At 43.0% G+C, this 17,400-nt stretch overlaps 1 pseudogene; it reads right to left on the bottom strand.

Annotated features, from left to right (window-relative positions):
- Window positions 1–4,722: 4,722 nt before the first annotated feature.
- Window positions 4,723–13,753, bottom strand: LOC132229759 (calreticulin-like; annotated as a pseudogene).
- Between the last annotated feature and the right edge of the window lie 3,647 nt (window positions 13,754–17,400).

Genomic DNA, 17,400 nt, shown 5'->3' with positions numbered 1-17,400 from the left:
TTTCCAGTGTCATACAGCTTGCAAGTGATGGATCCTGGATTTGAACCTAAGCAATCTAGCTCTAAAACTCATTCTCTTAACCAGCATGTAATATTGCCTCAAGAAAACAGTATCAGATGGTAACCCCAAAGTAAAAGCAAAACAAAACCAGACTAAAAAGTATACAAGAGTCTAATACATTTTTCCATGGTGACTACTTCAAGGCTTCTTTGGAAGTATTAAGTATCAAAGTTCTCTCAAAAATTTGTTTGGTGCCTGTGCTTAATTGGCACTCTAAGCATGAGCTTAATCTGCCTATTGCGTAATCCAGCACTGGCCACAAACTTGCTTGAGTGGACCTTCCTGCAGAACCAGGAAGTCTAGATGGAGGGTGTCACCATCATGAAACCATTGTCCCAAATATCACTCCACCCCCAAAAAATAGTTCTAGGAGAGCAGGGATGCTGGTAAATAGCACAGCACCTTCCTTCTTTCTCTGAGTCATCCATCAGAAATGGGTTCAGTGGCTCCCTTCTAGACCACCACACTGCGAGCAGGAGAGTGAATGCTAACATAACAAGTTAAAGGCTGTATGTGACCTTGGGTAGTTTATATATGCTCTCTGAATTTCAGTTCCTACCTGTGAAAAATGGGAATAACATCTGTCTTGCTGGGTGGTTTTAAGGGCTAAGTGGGATACTTTTTGGAAAGTACTCGCAGAGTTAAATACAAAGTTGTAGATGTCCAATGAATGTGGGTTCGTTCCCCGACCCTCAGGGCCATGTGACCAGCAAATAAGGTAATGACTGTGAGGCTGATTTTTTTCGAATGCAAACCCTAGTGTACAAATGAGGAGTCAGATATCTGGAATTCAGAGTGGGAGATATCTTACTTTTCTTATTCCCCAGGCCTTATTTCCAACCTCTTCAGCATTTGTAAAAAGGAAATTGTCAAAGATGCTGCCTGATTTCACCTGTTGAAATGAAAACAATGGGATTATTAGAACTAGGTCACAGGGTTTAAGAAATCACCTGAGGCCTTGCTAAAGGCAGATTCCCAGGCCATGGAAGCTTTTACTCAATTCCTTTTATTTATTTATTTATTTTAATTGTTTATTATTTAAAGTATTACATATAGTGTTACATATGTCTCCTTTTTCCCCCATTGACCTCTCCCCAGCCACCCCCACTCTCACCCCCGCCCATCATGCCCTCACCCCCTCTAGTGTCTGTGTCCATTCGTTATGCTTATATGCATGCATACAAATCCTTTGGTTGATCTCTTAACCACTTCCCCTTCCCTGCCTTCCCTCTGAAGTTTGATGAGTCTGTTCAATGCTTCTCTGTCTCTGGATCTATTTTTGTTCATCAGTTTATGTTGTTTATTATTTTCCACAAATGAGTGAGATCCTGTGATATTTATCTTTCTCCGACTAGCTTATTTCGCTTAGCATAATGCTCTCCATGTCCATCCATGCTGTTGTGAATGGTAAGAGATCAACCAAAGGACTTGTATGCATGCATATAAGCATAACCAATGGACATAAGACACTGGGGGGTAGGGGAGGCCAGGGGATTGTCAAGGGTGGGGGGAAAAAATGAGACATATGTAATACTCTTTGTAATACTTTAAGCAATAATTAAAAAAAAGAGTTCTTTCTTTTTTACAGTAGCATAGTATTCCATTGTGTAGCTGTACCACAGTTTTTAATCAACTCATCTGCTGATGAGCACTTAGGCTGTTTCCAAATTTTAGCTATTGTAAATTGTGCTGCTATGAACATAGTAGGGCATATATCCTTTCTGATTGGTGTTTCAGGTTTCTTAGGATCACTGGGTCAAATGGGAGTTCCATGTTTAACTTTTTGAGGAAACTCCATACTGTTTCCACAGTGGCTGCACCAGTCTGCATTCCCACCAGCAGTGCATGAGGGTTCCTTTTTCTCCACATCCTCACCAGCACTGTCGTTTGTCAATTTGTTGATGCTAGTCATTCTCACAGGTGTGAGATGGTTTTTTACTCAATTCTTAAGGTGAAGTGAGGAAATACAAAGGTGATTAATAATATAGAGGATTCAGATGCTGTACTACCTTTGCTGATCCACTCTAGAAAGACATTTACTGTTTCCTGAGGTTCTGTGCTCCCCAAGCCTCTGACCACTTTTCAGAGGGTTGGAAAAAATCTTTCATCACCCTGTTAGGCTCCAAATTGCTACCCAGTGGCTCTTGTCTCAGCTCAGATCGACAGCACCTACTTCTGATGCCACTTATAAATGCCCTTTTTAAGGTTCTCTCCTAATATAATCAGAGAAACTAAAAGAACACAGGGAAAAGAAAAGGAGTGCTAGCAGAATTTAGGTTCTCTACCACATTTTACTATTTTCTTTAAATAACATATTTCATATTTGCAATAAAAGGAAAAGGTGAATTCACATATATAATTTAATGATAAAGGAACAGAACAGAAAGAGCACAAGTCATGGAGTCATACAGACCAGCTCAACCACATATCAGCTGTGTGACTTTGGGCAAGTTACTCAACTCCTCTGAGCCTATTCTGTCATAAGAAAAGTATTGAAAAAATAATAACCCCCTTGCAGTATTGTCATGTGAGTTAGAGATAATATATGTAAAACACGGTGTCTGACAGATAGTCAATAAATGGTAATAGCTATTATAAATTTTCAGTATCTGGATATGTTTCAAAAGGAGCAAAAGGAAGGTCATTGTGTTTGTGTTTTTTGGTGTGTTTTTTGTTTTGTTTTTATGTTAGCATTATGTTACGTAAATCAGTAAGTTACTAGTAATTGTGTGGGAGCACGCATGTGATCAAGAGATAGTTAGCACCCATTTCCATACAGAGAGTCACTAGGCCTTTCCAACAAGGTGCAGGGGCCCTGTGGTAAACTGGATGTGCCATGTTGGCTGAGTGGATAGAGTAGAGTAGGACCTGTGACTGCCAGACCCAGTTAGAACTGGAGGCTATTGTCTTGACAGAGCCCTGCCTATCTAACTAGTTTCCATTTTCTCCAGGTTCACTCAGCAGGGAGCGTAGAGACCTGCAATATCTCCCCTCTCCCCCAGGCCTTCAGCCAACCCTGAGACATCAGGGGCATAGTCCTCACCAGGAGGTTAGTCTTGCCACCCTGAGCCTGCTTGCTGGGCCTGAAAGAAACCTAGCCCTTACTTTTCCCATGGTGCTAAAGGCCCAGGCGCATCTCCTGGTCATCTGCGTAATTCCCTGACCACACTTCCCTCCCCCTGGGACTGAAGCCCTTTGCTAAATCCCCTACACATGGCTCACTGCCTGCCTCTCTGCAGGTCTCCCCTTAGGAACTGGATTCCCGCTCCTGTGTCCCATGCTGCCCCTTGCTGAACCCTGAGCATCTCCTCTGCATGAGGCTGACTCCACTCTGACCTGGAGAACAGCAACGTAGTAGGTGAGGCCCTTCATGGCCTGGCTTTAACAGACCGTTCCAACCTCATCTCCCACCACTCCTACCTTGAACTTTATGCTCTTAAAATATTAAACTGCTGCTTTCAGTTCTTCGCACAACCACACCATGTTACTTTCCACCTAACTGCTGAGCCTTTTGCTCTTGCTGTTCCCTGGGTATGGAATATCTTCCCTCCAACCCAATGTCCCATTTCCCTCTAGTGCAGTGGTCGGCAAACTGCGACTCACGAGCCACATGCGGCTCTTTGGCCCCTTCAGTGTGGCTCTTCCACAAAATACCACGTGTGAGCACACATGTACAGTGTGATTGAAACTTCGTGGCCCATGCGCAGAAGTCGGTATTTTGTGGAAGAGCCACACTCAAGGGGACAAAGAGCCGCAGGTGGCTCGTGAGCTGCAGTTTGCCGACCACTGCTCTAGTGAATTCAAGGTTTGAAATTCAGTACATTATTAACATTTAAACGCTGTATATTAAGGACTCATTACATACAGACACTATAGTATGTATATAAATAGCTCACTTAATCTTCACAACAACCTTTGCATACAGTGGTTATAATAATCCGTTTATGAAATTGATTTTCACAGCAGTTATATTCCTTGCCCAAGGACTAACTATTAAGTTTCGGTCTCACAGTTAGTAAATAGTGGAGTTCAGATTCAAACCCATATCTATCTGACCCCAGAATCTATGTTTCCAACCTAAGGTTAACCCAATCACTCAAGTGTTGCCTCCTCCTTCCCAGACCATCGCCTGTACCCCAACTCAGGCTGGATTAGGAACCTTTTTGGGAGCTCCCATGGGATTTGGCTTCCCTGACTCTCAGCACTAATTACACAGTGTGACCTTTATCTATGTAGTTATCTGCATCCCCAACTAGATTCTGAATCCCAGGAGGATTCTCAATCACTGGATTGTCCTATTCTTAGCTATATCCAGGACAGCTTTCCAGTGAATGATAATGAACCGATGAATATACTCCATACACACTCTCTATCAATACTTTTGGAGTAAACAGGAGATTTAGGTTTAAGACTTGGTTCTAATGTACATGTCCTTGGGGAAGTCACTTCATTTTCTAAGTGCCATTTTCCTTAACCATAGAAGAGAGATTATAGCACACTGTTCACAGAGGATGCCAGAAGGGCCAATAGATCTTTAACAAATGTGAGTTGCCTCCCCTTCCCCCCATGCCTCTTTGGGTACCAATATTTAGCTGGACACCTCTTTGAGGAATTGATGCCCCTAGTCTCTGCTCTATTGTTCCCAGCCTCCTTCTCCCATCCTCACACCTGAATCCCCACGGGCTTCCCAGCTAACCATCCTCTGGCCTCCGATTTCTTATCTTCAGGATCCTCTATTTGCAAACATTCATCCCATTTCCTTGGTTCCCTGGCATAGGGGTCTTTTGTCTTCCTGGGAGGCAGGAAGTTCCAGTCGTCCTCCAGATCCCCAGCTGCTACTTGCTTGTTGTCAATTTTGACCTCATAAGTAGCATTGGGACAGATGATCAGTGTGTATGGGTGAGTGTCTTTATTGATCTAGACAGGGAAGAGGGAATATTTTAGTTCCACGTTGGACCTCTTTAGATCTCCAGCATTCAATGCCCCACCTAAAATACTCTCAGTTTCTAAATGCCACCCCCACATATTCACAAACACACTTCACCCTACCTCTCATTTCATTTCTCTCTGGTTAACCCAATAAAGATTCTGCGTTTCGTTCTGCTGAGTACACACTCCTCTAGTCTCCCCTAGTTTCCATCCTTCTCTACATCATAGTTCTGATCATTCTCTGATCTTGTCTGTCCCACTGGACTGTGAGCTTCTCAATGGCAGGGCCCATGTCTGATTCATCTGTTGTGTCTGCAGCTTCCAGAATAAGGCCTAGTCTGGAGGAGGGACTCAGGGAGCCTCTATGGAGAACGAAGAGAAGAAGAAGTATTTACATCTCTCTACAGTCCTGTTGGGGAAGGCCTTGAGCCTGAGCACAAGATCTCCAATGACCCAGGCCCTGTGGGCTTCTCTATGCTTAATTCTTGCCTCTCTCCACCTATACCAAACTTTTTGCAGTGCCACTCTTTATTAAGTCTTCTAGACTTTTCTCACTTGATTAACTCTTCTAGGAATTCAATCTTCCCTAAAATTGTCATACTTCTTTACAAGACCAAATCATGTTCTTCTTTCAAACTTCAGCACAGGAGGAAGCATTTGGGTGAGAGGCCTCCTGTGTGCTTCCACAGACCCTGACTATAACTAGGTGATCAGTCTGCTTTGCTTGACTCTTATCTTCACTGGGCTGTGAGTTCTGTGAAGTCAGTGGTCATGTCTGGTTCACTCTATTCCCAGCCCAAGGCCCAGCTGGTATTCTGTGAATGCCTATTGTGTTGCTGATGAAAACACCTATTATCTTCTAGTCAACCTAGGTCTCTCACCCTGATGTTACTAAGATAAACCCACCCCCATTAAAAAAAATGTTTTATTATTTTTTTCAACCACAGCTTATATTCAATATTACTTGGTATTAGTTTCAGGGGTATAGCTAGTGGTTAGACAATCATATGTTTTACAAAGTATTCCCTCCCCCCCACCCCCATGTTTCTGGTACCCACCTAGCACCATATATTATTACAATATTATTGACTATATTTCTTATGTTTTACTTTACACCCCCATGACTATTTTGTAACTACCAATCTGTATTTCTCAATCCCTTTACCTTTTCCACACAGTCTCCCAACACCCCTCCCCTCTGGTCACCATCAATCTGTTCTCTATGAGTCTGATTCTGTTTTGTTTGTTTGTATTGTTCATTACATTCCACTTATAAGTGAAATCATACGGTATTTGTATTTCTCTGATTGACTTATATCACTTAGCATAATACTCTCTAGGTCCATCCATGCTATCACAAATGGAAAGATTTCATTCCTTCCAATCCCCATTTTTTTAAAAAATATATTTTATTGATTTTTTACAGAGAGGAAGGGAGAGGGATAGAGAGTTAGAAACATCGATGAGAGAGAAACATCGATCAGTGCCTCCTGCACACCCCCCACTGGGGATGTGCCCGCAACCCAGGTACATGCCCTTGACCGGAATCGAACCCAGGACCCTTCAGTCCGCAGGCCGACGCTCTATCCACTGAGCCAAACCGGTTTCGGCCCAATCCCCATTTTTAAGCCCAGCATTTCCCAACCGCTTCATCCTTTCCAAAACCTAGCAGTGGGAACTAAGCCATGCCAATCGTCGTTCTAAGAGAGGACCTTGTATGTCTTCCTAGACTTTTGGATCAACTGCTCCTATGTGCACTCCTGCAAGTTACACTACTTTTCTAGGTCTATTTTTTAGTTTGTAAAATGGAGACAGTTCTATTTATTTTACAGGGGTTTTGTAAGGATTAAATGAGATAGCGTATATTAAAATGCTTCTTCTTCCCTCTTGGCTGAGGACTACCCCCACACTCACCCTGCACTTGTTGGTCTTGTTGATCTCATGGTATTTCCCTTGGTAATGGAAAGATGACCTATACTTTGTTGTTGCCAAAGCCACAAATGTCAGGGCCTGGAAAATGAACCACAGTGCATGATTTTACATCAATTTTAGGCAGTTTGACTGGTCTGAGGCCAACACAGACATAGACTGTGTATTAATTAGGGTCATAGTAGGAAATAGCAAATTTAGGATTATTTGAAGATAATGTAATAAAGAACTATTTACAAAGGTGGGGGCAGGACATTGAGAAAACTTAAGGAATAGTGCTGTGCTCTAGACTAGGAACAGTAGGGCTATTCCTAAACTTAAACCTGAAGGGACAGGGAAGGGGTGGTTACCAGAGCCCAGAAGAAAGAGTCCTGTAGAGAAGGCAGCCAAAAAGAGAAGCTGTGGCTTTCAGTTGAGGGACACAACTCTCTTCCCTCCCTCTGACCTCCTGCCAGGGTTCCCATTGTCCAACCCAACTGGAAGCTCCTCCTGTGCCAGGGACTTTGTCTTTTAATTTCTCACAAGTAGGTGTTACTATATCCACTTTCAGCTGAGAAAACTGGTGTCATACATTATTATAATATTATTGACTTAAGCACCTTGCCCAAAGTCAAACAACTAGTAAGTAACATTGCTGAGGTTAAAACTCAAGTTTACCTAGAAATAGCCTGAGGCTCTTCCTGCTTTGTGAAAATTTTTGGAACTGTTGCTCAGTGGCTTTGAGCCTAGAGAACTTAACTTCACAAAGGTCCAAGAATAGGTTTTGTGTGTGTTTGTGTCCAATTTGTTTCTTTTTAATTTCTTTAAATGGAATTTATTGGGGATACATTAGTTAATAAAATTATATAGGTTTAAGGTGTGAAATTCTATAATACATCATCTGTATATTGTATTATACAGTTCACCACCACAAGTCATGTCCTCTTTCCAAGAATAGGTTTAACCTAGTTTTTCTTTCTTTCTTTTTTAAACAGCAAATATCACATTTATTTATTATTATTATTATTATTTTAAAGAACAGTTGTTTTTAAAAATATTTTATTGATTTCAAAGAGGAAGGGAGAGGAAGAGAGAGAAACATCAATGATGTAAGAGAATCATTTATTGGCTGCCTCCTGCAGGTTCTCCACTGGGGATAAAGCCCGCAACACAGGCATGTGCCCTGACCAGAATCCAACCATGATCTCCTGGTTCATAGGCTGATGCTCAACCACTGAGCCACACCAGCTGGGCAAGAACAGTTTATTGATTTTTAGAGAGAGAGAAAAGGAAAAGAGAGAAACATTGATGTGAGAGCATAACATTGATCAGCACACCCCCTACTAGGGATTGAGCCCACAACCCGGCATGTGCCCTCACCAGAATTGAATCAGCAATCCCTTGGCACATGGGACGATGCTCAACCAACTGAGCCACACCAGCCAGGGCCTGCACACACACACACACACACACACACACACACACACAGATGTGCCCTAGCCACACTGGTCTCACTGCTTTTCTGCTTGCCTTTGCATTTCATGCCTCTGAGCTTTTTCACACATTGTTTCCTCATTACATTTCCTCCATCTCCTTCTCTGCTTATTAAAATCTAACTCATTCTTCAAAGAACAATTAATGCCTCCTCCCCAAAGCCTCCAGTTGAACTGAGTCATGCCATCTTTTGTGATCTCATAGCAACTCACCACCTTTTTCAAAGTATGTCTTTCATTCTGCCTTCTGAAAAATTAGTCACATGCCCATGTCCCCATCAAACAGAAGGTGAAAGGGTGGAGTAGAAAAAGCACAGGCTTTAAAGCCAGACAGACTGGATTCAAATCCTGACTTCCCACTACTCACCTTGGGCAAATCTCTTGCCTCTATTTCAGCCCAAACTTGTTGGGTTGTCTGAACATTGAATAAATAATATTCACATGGAAGAAAATAAAATCACATTTAAAAAATGCTTTCCAATTTCCCTACTACAATGACTATATATATATATATATATATATATATATATATATCTACACTAATAAAAGAGAAAAATGGTAATTGGCGTACGACGATACCCTTTTCATTGGCTAATCAGGGCTATATGCAAATTAACTGCCAACTAAGATTGGCAGTTAACTGCCAACAAGATGGCGGTTAATTTGCATATGTAGGCACAATGCAGGGAGGCGAAAGGGAAAGCAGGAAGAAGCCCCCTGCCACTGACAGTGATCGGAAACCCAGGGGGGAGCTAAGAACTGGGGGGCAGGGCAAAGGCGCCTTTGCCCTGCCCCCCAGCCATGATCAGAGAATCAGGCGCCTTTTCCACCCTGGCCAGTGATAGCAGGAAGTAGGGGTGGAGCCAGCGATGGGAGCTGGGCACGGTCGAAGCTGGCAGTCCCAGGAGCTAGGGGCCCCTTGCCTGGGCCTAAAGCGGAGCCCACGATCACGGGGCCGCTGCAGCTGTGGGTCCCCGCTGCCCGGGCCGGACGCCTCAGCCAGAGGCATCCTGCAGGGGCAGGGGCGGAGCCCGCGTGATCACGGTGCCCCCCGCTGCCACTGCAGGTCCCCGCTGCCCGGGCCAGACGCCTAGGCCAGAGGCATCAGGCCTGGGCTGGGGGCAGAACCAGTGATGGGGGGAAATGAGGGTCCCCTTCCCAGGCCTGACGCCTCTGTCAGAGGCGTCAGGCCTGGGCAAGGGGCCGATCCTGCGATTGGAGGGTGATGGGGGTCAACGTCTGAGGGTTCCCAGTATGTGAGAGGGGGCAGGCTGGGCTGAGGGACACTCCCCCCCGCCCCACACCCAGTGCACGAATTTCGTGCACCGGGCCCTAGTATATGTGTGTATATATATATATATATATATATATATATATATATATTCCTTGTTAGATGGGTGGATTCTGAAGAAAAGAGAGATGAGTGAAGGCACATGTTTTAGACACCCAGTGCTATATTGTTCTATATATGAAATAGAAAGATAAGAAAAAAAGAATTCGGGGAAAGGAGATGCAGTCAGAAAAAGGGTAAAGTGGCTGAAGAGAAGGATTTGGGCAAGAGCTTGAAGGGAGATATCTGAAGCTTCAGGAGAAAAGAAAGAAATATTTAGAGAGATTTTTAAGGAAATTTTGCTGTATGACGTGTAGTGTAACCCTTTCTTCCAACTTTGTACAAAAATACTCAGTAAAATCCACATTTCTCATCAGTGCTTTGGGAGTTGGATTAGTTGTTATTTGTTGGTTTTTCAATAGCTACCACATGAAAACTGGATTCAAGCTTGGAGCTAAGTAAGAGCTGGATTGCCCCCACGAAGGCCTAGTGACATGTTGAGGTTACAGATGCCACGCTCTGGACGCATTCCCCGTGTTTGGTAAAGGTGATCCCTGACCTCCTGTGCCTTTTTCTCACTTCAGAGCACAAGGGCTCGTTGTAATAGTTACATTTGAAAGTGTCTACACAGCTTATGACCCTTTTCTCCTTTTCTGAAACCTGTATCCTTGTTAATATCATGTGACTCTCCACCTCTTTGGTCTATTTATGTTAACATTCAGGTTTAGAGTTGCTTTTTTCCGTTCTTTGAAGAGTCCTCCAACATAGAGGGGTGGAGCTATGACCTCAGAAATTTCCTATTTCAGGTCAACCCGAGCCCTTTTGACATCTGCAGCAGCTCTCATTAAGAGCCCCCCCCCCCCACCCCCCCGGCTGACAGGGACTGCTGCTGTCAGAGGATTTACCAAATACAATGCACTACTCGGATTCCGAATGCATACCCTCGGTTCAGGGTGTCAGGACAGGGTTTCACGTACCTGCCACCGCAATCGATGCCTTGCTTGTGTTTTACTGAAAACTGAACCACCAAGGTCTTGTTCTCATTGTTGAACAGTTTAAACCTGGTTGAGAGGGCATAATACTTGGCTGGTCTGGAGACCTGGTAGCAGAGAGCACAGAATCGTGAGGCTTATATACCCAAGGAGCAGGCCGAAAGATCTAACACTTGGTCTCACCGACCTCTGGAACTTTCTTACACACCTACTGTGTGCCAGTTGCTGAGCTGGATAGTTTACACACATTACCTTTTCCAAGCTTCAGAGCAACCCTGCAAATTGGGTATTATCTCTACTTTACAAATTAGGAGTCTGAGTCATGGGGAGGTCAGGCCACTTGGCTAATAAGGACCTGCGATGGGGCTAATAAAGGACCTGCGATGGGACTTAAGCCATCATTGATTGATTCTTTCTCCTATACCACACCGCCCCTAATTTTCAAGAACTACTTGAATATGGTTTTGCAGCTTCACAAAGCAAGCCCCTGTTTCTTCTGAGGCCCCGTGAGTGGCCAGAATCAGGTTCTGCCATGCCCAACTGCTGTGGCAGAAAGAAGCTAAGCACTGCCTCTTGGGATAAATAATAACCATTGCTAACATTCATTCAACACTTCCTCTTTTCATTCATATGTATTACTGTTCTTACTCTTCATAATAACCCATGAGGTGGGCTCTATAATGTCTGCACTTTTATCATGAAGTCATTGACACTGTTTCACTTGCCCAGGATCTCAAAACCGGTCTATTTCATTCCAGAGGCCCCCACGCTAAGACTTTGCCTTTTCCTCCAGAGAATATCAGAGCTGTAAGGGCTCTCAGGGCCTTTCTGATCTAACTACATTGCTTTGAAGATGAGGAAACCAAGCCCCACACAGGGAAAGTTACTTAGCCAAGATCATACAACCACAAATGACAGACATGTAAGCCAAGTCTCCTGACTTCCAGGCCAGTGGTCTTTCCATTGTTCCCACTGCTGTCCAGCTAACTGGGTATGACTCTGTCACTTTAATTCTCTGAGCCTCAGTTTCCTCATCAGCAAAATGTGGATAATTATTTTTGCCTCATAGGTTTCCCATGAAAATCAACAGGTAAGAGACGTGAGAAGCACTTTGTAAACTGTCAACATAAAACGCAAGGGGCTATCATCTTCTCGCTCTGTGAGGGCCCTTCCTTCATGAAGCTCTCCGTACTTCCCTGGGTCACGCTAGGTTACAACCATTACCTTTTATGCTAGTCTCTTTGAATAAGTTTTAAGCTCCTGAAGACAGCGGCGTCACTGTATTCCCAGTATCTAAGACAAGGCCAAGCAGAGAAGAAATGCTCTGTGTTGAATTGAACAGAAGGATCACAGGTCCTGACTCAGATGTCTCTTGAGCATTTATTGCACATCAGACCCTGGCTAAGCACTTTCATGTCTGATGTTGCATTAGGAGCTCTCTGCATTTTAAAGAATGTGCTTACTTCCCCCAAAGACCTCTGATGAGGCTAGAGCAGCCAGAGAAGACTTCTCTGGAGGAAGGAGTGGGCACAAGGGAAAGAGCACTGAGCTCTAGGCAGAAGACCAAGCTTGGAATATCGGCTCTACCAAATCTTGCTATGTAGCCCCATGTTCCTGCTCCCTCTGAGCCTCATTTGTTCCCAAGAGACCTTCTAGACAACCAGGGGGGTCCTAAAGAAACTAAGTGTGGTGAGATGTGAGGAGCAACAGCCAAGCAATCAAACCAAGGAGTTGGGTGCCTGTGCAGACAGCCTTCATAACTGCTAAGAAGCAGGCGTCTCATGGGTCTCTTAATCTGCAATTCTCTCTCCTCTGGAAACAATTTTCCAGAGTGGATTTAAATGAGATTTGAAATGCTTAAGCTAGTTCGTAATTCTCCCCTTTAATAAACACGAAAATGAGATTCATAACAGTAGCCAGGAGAGAGAAGACGGGAAATCACTCCAGAGGATGATCAATGAATTCTATGTATAGGACAAAAGTTTTCTCAGACAAAAAAACAAATAAACAAAACAAAACAAAACACCAAAAACCTTGTCTGCAGATCTTGCCCTCAGGGGTCCCCCTCCCTGCTTAATATCATTTGACTCTTACAGCAGCCTGGTCCAATGAGCATGGCAGGTGATGATTACTATAGCCATCAAGGCTCAGAGAAGTGAAAAGATTTGTCCAAATGGTGCAGCAAGGCATGGGAGTTAGCCCTAGGTCTGTCTGCTCCATTCTCAGTTGTACCAAGCTGCTCCAGGGGAGAGCAGCATTCAGAGGTTACACAGTGTTTTTTCCTGTTTCAAGTGCAGTGTTATATAAAAAATTCTAGGGTTGGGGAAAGCAATATAGTCCGGGGGTAAGGAACATAGTCCTGGGTTAGACCTATAATCAGATCTCAACTCTGCTTCTTGCCAGTTGTGTATATATCTTTGTGCAAATTACCTCACCTCTCTGAGACATCTCTGCAAAACTGAGAACATTATAGTAACCAACTCATGAAGTTGTTAGAAAGATTCATGGGCATAATGCATCTAAGGGCTTAGTTTTAAATACCTGTGTCAATAAGTGGGCATTATTGTTTTTGTGGAGTTCATTCTTCATTTACTACTTTTTTTAATTAAAAAAAAAAAGAGAGATGGCCTGGCCAGCATGGCTCAGTGGCTGAGTGTCAACCTATAAACCAGGAGGTCAGGGTTCAATTCCCAGTCAGGGTACATGCCCAGATTTCAGGCTCGATCCCAATGTGGGGTGTGCCAGAGAGAGCCGGTCAATGATTCTCTCTCATCATTGATGTTTCTATCTCTCTCTCCCTCTCCCTTCCTTTCTGAAGTCAATACAAATATATTTTAAAAAAGAGAGAGAGAGAGAGAGAGATGATTTGGTAATCATGTAATCATGGATAAAAACAATTATATAAAAGTCAGAATTTTTCCAGTCGATTAGTACATTCCTGAATTCCAGTATTTACCTTTATTTTTTTCTTTGTCTACATAAAATTTTTCTGAAGTGAGCTGAAATCTACCATAATCTGGCCTATGTTTAGACTCCACCCATCATTTTTTCCATCCATCTATGGGGTTAAGAAGAAGAAAAAAAAACAATATATAGAAATTATCTTAGAGATAACAAGATGCAGCTAAGGCTGAGTATGACTTATGGGAACAGTAAGGGAATATAAGGGGATATTCCTGAAATACCTCTCTCTATTTGATGCCTGAATGCCACCATCTGTGTACTGGCATGTGGTGTGGCTCAACTATTTGGTAGTTGAGCCACTAATACATTAATGCTCCACCCTACCCTCCTCTATGAGAGTTAAGTCCTGAAAACCACCATGGGAATGTATAGTTGAAAGTAGATGGAAAAAATGTGTCTAGGGGGACTGAGCCCTTATACATATTTATGTTTAGAAAAATAAAATCAGCTCATCAAGTAAAGAGATTAGTAATACCATTTCATATTTCTTGAATTAGTAATGCTTATATTGAACAATCAATTTCCATTTATCCCTTTTTATTGCTTAAACTTTTTAGACTCTCCCTTGCAGTTACAAGGAGATGCTGATAAATTTGTTTTGCTCTGGCAAAGATGGCATGTAGACAAAGAGGCATTCTTTTTGGAATCTGGCACTCCATCCAAACATTCAGTGCCTTTCTGATTTTATGCCTCAGAATTGCTGACTCCAACTTCCTGGGCCCACTATGGTCCCAGAGTTTCAAGGCAATTTGGCAGCTTGAGATGGAAGAGGCTTTGCGGGTAGCCTTTATTTCATCTCCTCCCTGCAGCTGAACGGCTATTTTTCCTCTACCCAATATCAAGGGCTATTTCCTTAACTTTGTCCATGAAAACCCCACATTAACACACATTTAATTAAACCACCCTGAGCTGGCTCTGTCATCTCCTGCTACTCAAGTCTGATGAGTCAGCTATCTTCCCTCTAGCCCCAGGGGGTGGGCTTAATGTCTATGGTCTTCCTGTCTCTCCCAAGATCTGTGTTAGGCCAAGAAGTCTCAATGACCACTTCACCTACCGCTCCTGAGGGCCCCAGGAGGTTCTTTCTGCCTAAAGTTGCTGTGGTTTTAATGCACTTTTAATCCCTACACTACATGGTTTCCCATTAGGTCACATGTGTGAAAAGCCCTTTATGACCTAAAGAGTGTACAGCAAATGTAAGTCATAGTACTTTGCAGTTTGTACTTCATAGTTTGTAAGTGATAAAGTGATTTGTGTATAATTTGAGAAATGCCTGTCTTCCTCACCCTACCACTGTGTTCTGGTATCTAGCACAAAATAAATCACCAAAATATTTGTTAAATGGCTGAATGGTTGCATGATCATGCCTTTTGCCTACACCATAAGATTCTCAGCCTTACAAATGGATTACTTCATTTATTAATCCATTTAAAAAATGCTAATTGAGCCTAACAACCATGTAGAAATGGTTGTACAACTTTGACCTTGAACTTTATAGGCGAGATCAGAACTCAGAACTTTTTTTAAAAAATATATTTTTATTGATTTCTGAGAGGAAGAGAGAGGGAGAGAAAGATAGAAACATCAGTGATGAGAGAGAATTATTGATCAGCTGCCTCCTGCATGCCCCACTTGGGGGATAGAGCTCGCAACCTGGGCATGTGTCCCAACCAGAAATCGAACCGTGACCTCTTGGTTCACAGGTCGATGCTCGACCACCTCAGGGTATGAGAACTTATAGCTAATTATTTTGCTGGGTGAACAGTATTGATACAAATCAAAACTGACACAATTTAAGACGTCTCAAAATAAGAAGAGCCCTAGCCGGTTTGGTCAGTGGATAGAGTGTTGGCCTGCAGACCGAAGGGTCCCAGGTTCAATTCCGGTCACGGGCACATGCCCAGGTTGCAGGCTCGATCCCCAGTGGGAGGCGTGCAAGAGGCAGCCAGTCAATGATTCCCTTTCATCATGGATGTTTTTATCTCTCTCTCCCTCTCCCTTCCTCTCTAACATCATTAAAAATATATTAGAAGAAAAAAAGGAGACTTGCTTGTCAGAATAATGTCACATGGTTAATAAAGTCCCACTTTAATACTTTTCCTCTTAACATCATAAAAGGTTCAAGCCAGAATGACCTTTAGTGGTCATTTAATCTGGCCTCCTCATATTATGGGTAGGGAAACTGAAGCCCAGAGAAGGAAGTAACTTGCTCTTGGACACATAGTTGTCAGCAGAGCTGAGACTAGAACCCAGTTCTGCACCCTGGCTCTGGGCTCATTAATCCTTCACTTAACAAATATTTCTTGAGCATTCACTCTGTGCCAGGCACCAGAAACATGAATCTGACAAGGTCCCTTCAAAGAGCTTAGAGTCTGGGGAAGACACACACAAGTAAACAATTATAATACAGGCAAGGGGAGCTGTAGAAGAAAGCACAGGGCAGTGAAATTCAGAAAAGCACTGGCTACCCTCCCCTACTCTTCCCCCCACCCAAGTCAGAGTAGACTTCAGAGAAGGCATGCCTAAAGAGTAAGAATTAAAAAGGAAGAAAAGTGGGGACATTTCAGATAGAATGACTGAACATGCAAAGGTCCAGAGGCATGAAATAACCTGATATTCCAAGGGAAATGCAAGCAGTACTATATGGATTTTCACGGGAGAATAGACAGGGGCCAGCTCAAGCAGAGCTCTTACTGAGAGCAGGTAAGCAGTGTATTAACCAAGATTGGATGTTACCATCTTTTTTCCTCTGCCAACTCTTTCCTTCAAATTGGTCAAATATTGCATGTCCCCAGAGATCCATCCAGCAAAAAGTAACAGGTATTTGTGAGCTGGCACATTTTGCTCATAAATGCACATAATCACACCCAAGTCTGCAGAGTTATACAGGGGTGTCAATAGTAGGTTTACAGTTGCGAGTACAAGAAACACAGTTTATTCTTGTATTATTAATAATTAATTATTGTATTATTTTTCAAACAAGCAACTGTAAACCTACTTTTCCCCACCCTGTAGAACCATGGCGCTCACTTAACCCTGACTCCTCTGTCAAATGAACTTATCTCCACATTGCACCTCCCAGCATGTCAGGCTTGTAATATAGCTCAAATCAAAGGATTGGGCTTAGGGACTCACCTCTGTTACTAGCTTCAGCAGCATCTATAACTTCTGTAAGACTTGGTTTCTTCATCTATAGAAAGGGGTTACCTAGCTCATAAAGTTTCTGGGAGAATTAAATGAAATCTCATCAACACAGTGTCAGGCACATTATAAGTGCTCAAGGTGAAGCTGAATATATATATATATATTTTCAAAGATGTTATATATACAAAGATTTATAACATCAGCCTGGCCAATGTGGCTCAGTGGCTGAGCATTGACCTATGAACCAGGAGGTCAAAATTCAATTCCTGATCAGGGCCCATGCCCAGGTTGTGGGCTCAATCCCCAGTGTGGGGCGTGCAGGAGGCAGCCAATCAATGATTCTCTCTTATCATTGATATTTCCATCTCTCCCTCCCTCTCCCTTCCTCTCTGAAATCAATAAAAAAATTTAAAAAAAAACACCAAAGACATATAACATCCAAGGTAAAGAGAGATAAATATTTTTAGCGTTGCAGATAAAAGTTGTGCCTTCCCAGTACCAGGTCCTGAAACAGAATAGGTCCTTCAGAAAATGCTTGGTATTTATAGGAAAACACACATGTGTTGCATTTATTTGACAGCAT

The sequence above is a fragment of the Myotis daubentonii genome, chromosome 3 (assembly GCF_963259705.1).
Source record: "Myotis daubentonii chromosome 3, mMyoDau2.1, whole genome shotgun sequence".
Taxonomy (NCBI): domain Eukaryota; kingdom Metazoa; phylum Chordata; class Mammalia; order Chiroptera; family Vespertilionidae; genus Myotis; species Myotis daubentonii.
Note: the sequence above shows the minus strand (reverse complement) of the source record. Positions and strands in the feature narration are given on the sequence as shown.